The 7,395-nt window shown below is 35.9% G+C and overlaps 1 pseudogene; it reads right to left on the reverse strand.

Moving 5' to 3' along the window:
* Positions 1 to 335: 335 nt before the first annotated feature.
* LOC125863814 (uncharacterized) lies at positions 336 to 1,704 on the reverse strand (annotated as a pseudogene).
* Between the last annotated feature and the right edge of the window lie 5,691 nt (positions 1,705 to 7,395).

Consider the following 7,395-nt stretch of genomic DNA (forward strand, 5'->3'; position numbering starts at 1 on the left):
TCAATTGCATGAGTGTAAAAACACCACATGTTCCCACTTGATGTGTCACATGAAAGTCAACGCGATAAGTATTCTGTTTTATCAAACATTAGAACTTAAAAATATGGAACTTGCACTATATTCATTCCTATTGGCATGCAAAATATGGAATGACTTTGAATTACTAAAAGCTTGCAATCAAGAATTAAAGAGCACATTCAAATTGGAGAATGCAATAAAAATACATGATATGAGACAAAGAAAAAAAAAGGGAAAGAACTTCATTACTATAAAATTGTCTAAAACATCAATCAAATGCTAAAGAAAATAAAAAAGGGGAAAGACAAAGAAAAAGTCTAATCTAAGCGTAACTTGTAGTTGGTCAAATCTTGACGACTAGCCTCCAAGCACTCTCTTTTCTGTTCCAAACGAATTGAATCTTCGGGCATTAATGAACTCATATTTTCATACGAGGATATCTTATCTTCTGTAGCTAAAATCCTTGCTTGAATCTCCTCAACATTCTTCTTAGCAGCTTCTAAAACAGCTTCAAGTCCTTCTCGCTCTCCTTGTAAAGTTGCTAGCTTCCGCTTAACCTTCTTTAGTGATTTTTGTTAGAAGAAACGTGTTTTGCCTTCTCACCCTCTTCTACTTTGAACAATTCAAGACACTCTTTGGCATTGGAAAGCAACTTCATCTTGTTATGTTCATGAGCCTTGTCAACAAAATTAGAGTGTTCTTTATCATAAGAAGTAGCATGATCAAAAAGAGAATCTACCAAGCTCTTCAATGGTGAAAGATATAGTAAATTCATCTCACTCATCTCCTTGAAAATCTCACAAATATCATCTTTGTAATATGAAATATTGTCTAGAGAAGTTCTGGAAAGTTTTCCACAAATCTTTTCCCCAAGACCCAAGATGTGTACTTCTTTTTGTGGTTGAACACAACACCTTTTCCTTCAAAGACAGACATAGCTCCATTACCCTTTAGAAGAACTCGAGAAAGCTCATTTGAATTAGGAGTCAACCCTTTTAAACTTTGGTCACGAGAAGTACATGATGTCTTTTGTTCTTGCTCTCTATTTGAAATTGTTTACCTTAGGTCTTGATATTGCAGTAGACTCATCGCTAATTTCTGGCCTTTCACGTGGTGATCCTAGTGAATGTCCGGTAGCGTTGACCTACAAGTGAAAAGGGTGGTTAGCAAAGTCATTTTATTCAAGATCCAAAAAAAAGGAGGAAAGAAAACCTTGTCACTCTGAATTGTCAATTATCTTAAAGGACTATCAACACGTTGGACTTCTACGACTCCTAAATCAACAACTTCAGCCCTGGATGGTTCAACCCTTTGCCTCTTCCAACACGATCCTTGCTAGTTTTTCTTCTTTCTAGAAAGGCCTGTTTACGAGCGAAAAGAATTTGGGGACATTTATCTTTATCAGTAGAAGTATGAACTACTTCTTTCTTAGATTCCTTAGAGGAGTTAAGCTTCTTACTTTGATGTTGGGGAACAAGTGATGTCTTGACTTTTGAAAGTGTCTTCTCGATATCTTGATTTTTGTCTTCTAAAAGGGTAAAAAAAATTGACCCAGCTTTCTCCACCAAAACTTCTAAATTATCCTACAAGAAGCATTCCATGGGATCTCTCCCATCAAGATGAATATTGGGTAGTATAAAGCTTCTTTGCGGAAGTTACCGCAGGAGGAAATGTCGCTTTAGACATAGTTGCACGTGATATGAAAATGCGCCAATATCTAAGGCCTTCATCAAGCGAATCAACACGAATATCATTTTCTAAATAGCTAGGAATATCTTGATTGAAACCAAATTGACGACTAAATCGATGCGGACTATATGGCTCAATGACAAAGGAACCTCCCCTCCCCAATGGAAAATAATTAAAACTTCATAAAATAAGCTAGCTCTAACTCTAGTGCTTTGCCATCATCAATTTAATAAGTTGGGTGAGGCCCACTAAGCATGGTCGCATTCCATACAATACTCCCCCCCCCCNCCCCCCCCCCCCCCCCCGATGAACACGCTTTCTTGCCTTATCTTTGTCAAAAAACTTTGCAGCACCTTCCCCAGAATATACCACCATTCGTGGTAGAGAAGGTCCACTAGTAAGTGGATAGTGTATCTTGAGATAATAAGCAAGTCAACTGTAGACATAGTGAATGGGAAAACAAAATTCTTATATGGTCTAACTATGAAGAAGAATTTGAAATTTTATTTAAGCCATGATATATGCTCGCTAAGACCGAAACCACAAGTCTAACCCTTCGACCGCTCTCCATTAAGCTTGCCATCTTGAAAGTTTCAGGCCGAATGAAATTCCCTTCTTCAGACGGAAATACAAAGGCACACAACCAACATGACAAAAAGGTCATCAGATAAGTCTCATATTTTTGGTGTTTCGCTCCAAGCTTAGAAAATGCCATCTCTTGAGCACTTAACGATGTGTTTATCTCAGTAGGTATCTCACCTGTTGGATTATGAGTAGATGACAGACGTCGAGATTTCTTCTTTTTTCTTGGGGAGCTAGCTCATATTTGAGATCTTTCTTGCACCAAAATTGTATCCATTCACTAAAAGAGACCCCTATATTACTATTATTTTCCTCTTTAAGATGATGAAAGTCAGCAAACGTATACTCACAAGTTCGGGGGAGAAATTTTTCCCTCTTGTCATCAAAACCTGTAAGTTCTGTGGCATTAGGTATCGCTTCTTTGTAAGGGACTCCGCTAATTGGCAAGCCACCAAGAATATGCAAATCCCAAAGAGATATGGATGCTTCTCCTGAAGATGTAAGTAATGTATTTGTTTGAGGGCACCAAGCCTCACAAAAGGCTTGTATAATATTGGAGTTCCGATCATAAGAAAAAAGAGAAGCAAATACAACATCATGAATATAAGTATTGTTTAGACTTTGCCCATTTTTGCATAAGACATCTTTTGTCCATTCCCAGTATCCCGGAATGCAATGATATTCACCTTCAAGCACAATGTTGTTCCCCCAACGCAGTTCCTCTTGAATCATGCGGCGACCAAAGTTTGAAAGAGTTCTTGCGATATTTGTACCTTGAGGATTTGGTTTCTCAAGATACCACACTTTAGAGGCTTTATTAGATTTGTGATTTTATTCGGATGTCCAACTTCTCATATGAAGCGTGTTCCGCAATTGTGGCCATGGATCAACATGACAACCAACTAAAGAATCCTAGACCAAAATCTTAGTCTCCACCATGCTACCCTTTGTTCCAATGATGAGATATTTGAGTTTATAAGATGGACAAGTATAATCCTTGAAGAAAACCATTATTCAAACTGCAAAAAAAATTGTTAATATTTATTTTATGATGATGCACGAAAGAAGATAAAACTTTTTTAAAAAGGTAGTTAAGAAGGGGAGAATAATTAAGCATTAGAGATCTTGAAAAGCCTCAAGATTAGTGTTCTTGCGGGGACATTAAACACATCCCTTCACACCTTATGCTTAAGTATTTGGGACCTTGTAAAGCCTCAAGATGAGTGTTTTTCAAGGTGGGGACGTTAAACACATCCCTTCACACCTTATGTTGTAGTATTTAGGATCTTGTAAAGCCTCAAGTTAGTGATCTTCAAGGCGGGGATGTTAAACACATCCCTTCACACCTTATGCTCCAGTATTCAGAATTTAGTAAAGCCTTAAGTTAGTGATCTTCAAGGCGGGGACGTTAAACACATCCCTTCACACCTTATGCTCAAGTATTCGGAATTTAGTAAAGCCTCAAGTTAGTGATCTTCAAGGTGGGGACGTTAAACATATCCTTTCACACCTTATGCTCAAGTATTCAGAATTTAGTAAAGCCTCAAATTAGTGATCTTCAAGGCGGGGACGTTAAACACATCTCTTCACACCTTATGCTCAAGTATTCAAAATTTAGTAAAGCCTGAAGTTAGTGTTTTTCAAGGCGGGGACGTTAAAAACATCCCTTCACACCTTAAAATTAAATTCTTGTGTTATGATAACTCTTCATTACATGGCATCAAAAAAATATATATCAATCCATGACCTACAAAAGAAAAGAAAAAAAAAAGAGGACCACATGAAAAAAAATGGAATGAAGAGAAAAAAAAACACTTACGTTTATGCTCACGTGTCGCACTTCGAAGGTCTACAGAAGAAAGAGAAGCTCGTAATGGCTGAGGTTGAGAACAGAAAAACACTAGCCTCTATTAATAGATGTTAATATAGGCTATGGTGGTGGGAGAATACATATCGTATACTAATTATCCTCTTTTCTGCTAAAAATCTTAAGGAAGAATGTTATTATGGCAGTAAAAGATTAAAAAAAAACTGGACAAAACCCCTTTCCGTGTTACAATTGAATTGTTAATTGGTAAAACAAGCATCCAATTGCCCATATTGGCTAAGGATGGTTGGAAGTTGGCAGAATATGACATTGAAATGCCATTTCTCCACTCCAATCACATTGGAGTATATACACTTAAAATAATCTAAAAATACATAATATATAATTATCGTATAATTAATACTTCAAGCCTAGTATTCAAAAGATAAAATATTTTGACAAGAGTTGAAGTAGGGGGCATTTGTAATCATTTAAAATTTATTAAATATAAATTTATAAAATGATTTGACATATATATTAGTCCAAATAAATACTATAAATTAATATAATCGAGCTAATTATTTAAGTCCAATAATTATGAATTCAATTTAATTGATTTGGGCTACAATAGATAAGTCCAATTTCACCGCATCCTAAAGGCGCGCGTAGTTTTTTTTTTTTGGTGCCACGTGGCAAATGACGTGGCATGCCAAGTCAAACAAGAAGTCAATAGGATCACGACATGTGTCAAAGATGAAAAGCCCGTTCCATAAAACTCATATGTCATGTCACTTAAATCTTTTGGCCGAAGGGAATCATGTTCCAATCACAACTCCTCTATTCTAAAACTATAAATCTAGGTTCTCATAATTCAGAAAAGGGACCAGAAAATTCTAAAAAAAAGGCTAGAGAAAGTCTGTGGTACAAACGCCATAAAATTCTCTACAAGTTACAAGTTTAAGAATTCAAGCATTCAAGTTCAAGAACGATCAAGATCAAGTCCATCGGATTCAAGAACAAGCTCGAAGCCCTTGAATTCAAGTAAAAGTAAAGATCAAGATAAAGTTCAAGTTAATCAAAGTTTCAAGAACAAGCTTTAAGGCCCTTGAATCCAAGATCAAGTTAAAGTCAAATTTAAGATCATGCTCAAGAGCCCTTGAATTTATATTTGAAAAGGCGAATTCAGAGGAATCTTAGAGATTGTAACACTCACACTTTGAAATAATAAATACTAGTGTTGCGATATTTTTCCGTTCTTGATTACTATTTTCTCGATGCGAATTTTACTGTCTATACTGATATTTCGTGCCAAAACGATATCTTAAAATTAAGACAACAAGACAATCGAAGAAAAGAACCTTAGAACCATAGCAGATTATCGCTCTCTAAGCAGATTTTATGCTAATAGCATTTAAACCAAGCCTATAGAAAATAAGAAAAGGGGCCAGGAACTATTACAGTAGACAGAAAAAAATGCTATATTTAACAACTTGTGGAAACATGCTAAAAATGGGAGGAAAGAGAGCTAAATGGGCAGCTACACATTCTCAATCCTATATGCTCCCAACTTATCGAAACTTGCTACAGGTAGACACGAGGCTCACAAAAATCACAAAAACAGTAAAGAGGGCAGATTTGTTCGTCCCCAAATAGAAAAACATATGAAATAAATGAACAAATATAACTAGACATCCTCTACACAGCTCATAACCAAAGGAAGGGAATATGAACTCATTCAAGGCATGTCAAGCCAATCTGAATCGAAATTGAACTGTGAACACGCCACCAAGCAAAGAAATGGCACACAAATTTTCAAAAATGCAACACTTTAAGGATAAACAAAAGACAACAAACTTGAAAAGAAAAACTAGAAACAGAACATGTGCAATCTGAAAAATGAAAACGAAACCTACATCTCGAAATAGCTCAACAAACATCTAGGTAAAAAGAATCAATACGGGTTACAACAAGTACAATACAAAGTTGATCGAAATCTTGACGTCTTGATTCATTCCTTCAACTTGAGGTGAAAGAACGAAAAATGTCAGAACGAACACTAAACATTACCAGGGAGTCATGATAAGCAAGGACAAACTAAAGTACATAAAGCATTAAAAACAAAAAAAACTGATCACCACAAAGCTATGAAAATCAACCCAATAAGAGTAGCAATAGCTTGATACCAAACTTCCAAAATCCATATATATACACATTCTAGTCATGCTCGGGAACCAAAGGCTAATAATTGTTCCCAATCTATGTTAAAAATAGTAGCACTGATTACCAGAAACTTTCCAGAAACACGAAGTTACCAAACTTTCCAATGAACCAGTGATAAAATAGAAGAACATAAATTAATTCGCAAAAAATTAAAATCTGTAAAACATACCAGAATTTGGAAAAACATAATGGAAAAAGATCAAGCCCACTGAATGCACAGTGTCCCCTTAAGGAAATTATTCCCCTCTAGTATTCGAGGTTTGATTTGGAATATGTCCTCCCAGGATAGAATGATCTCAACTACTGTGTTTAAAACAGTAGCACTGATTACCAAAAATTTTACAGAAACACGAAGTTACCAAAGTTTCCAATGAACCAGTGATGAAACAGAAGAACATAAATTAATTCACAAAAAACTAAAATATGTAAAACATACCAGAATCTGGAAAAATAGAACGAAAAAGGATCAAGCCCACTGAATGCACAGTGTCCCTTAAGGAAATTATTCCCCTCTAGTATCCGAGGTTTGATTTGGAATATGTCCTCCCAAGATAGAATGATCTCAATCACCAGTGTATTGATACCCAAAACGCTGGTATCAGCGAGCCACTCAACAACAGTAAAGTACCCGAAGAATTTTGTGCAGAAGAGGAAGAAGAAATCAGAAAAATTCGTAAGGAAAAAGTCTGAAGAATTAGTGGTATTTATAGCCAAGAGGAACTGGTTTCGAAAGGTTGCAACCTTTCAGAATCCACACGACCATTCTTGAAAGTTTGCAACCTTTCAAACAAGTCATGGTTGTTCCTGAAAGTTGCAACCTTTCAGAACAGTCATTTCCAACGGCAGAAAATTCAAATAAAATGGGAAAGTTTAAATAAAATGGTCATGCGCGGATCCGAGTCGGATCGGAACATTTTGATTAATTAACTAATTAATTGAAACGTTTTGGTCATTTAATTTATTTTAATTAATTAAATAAATAATTAACTAACTAACAAACTTTGTCCAAAAATAATCTCTCGATTCATCATTTTCCAAAGCCAAAGTCGAGCCGAGCGAGCGACGACGACAACGACGGC

This window comes from Solanum stenotomum, chromosome 5 (genome assembly GCF_019186545.1).
Source record: "Solanum stenotomum isolate F172 chromosome 5, ASM1918654v1, whole genome shotgun sequence".
Taxonomy (NCBI): domain Eukaryota; kingdom Viridiplantae; phylum Streptophyta; class Magnoliopsida; order Solanales; family Solanaceae; genus Solanum; species Solanum stenotomum.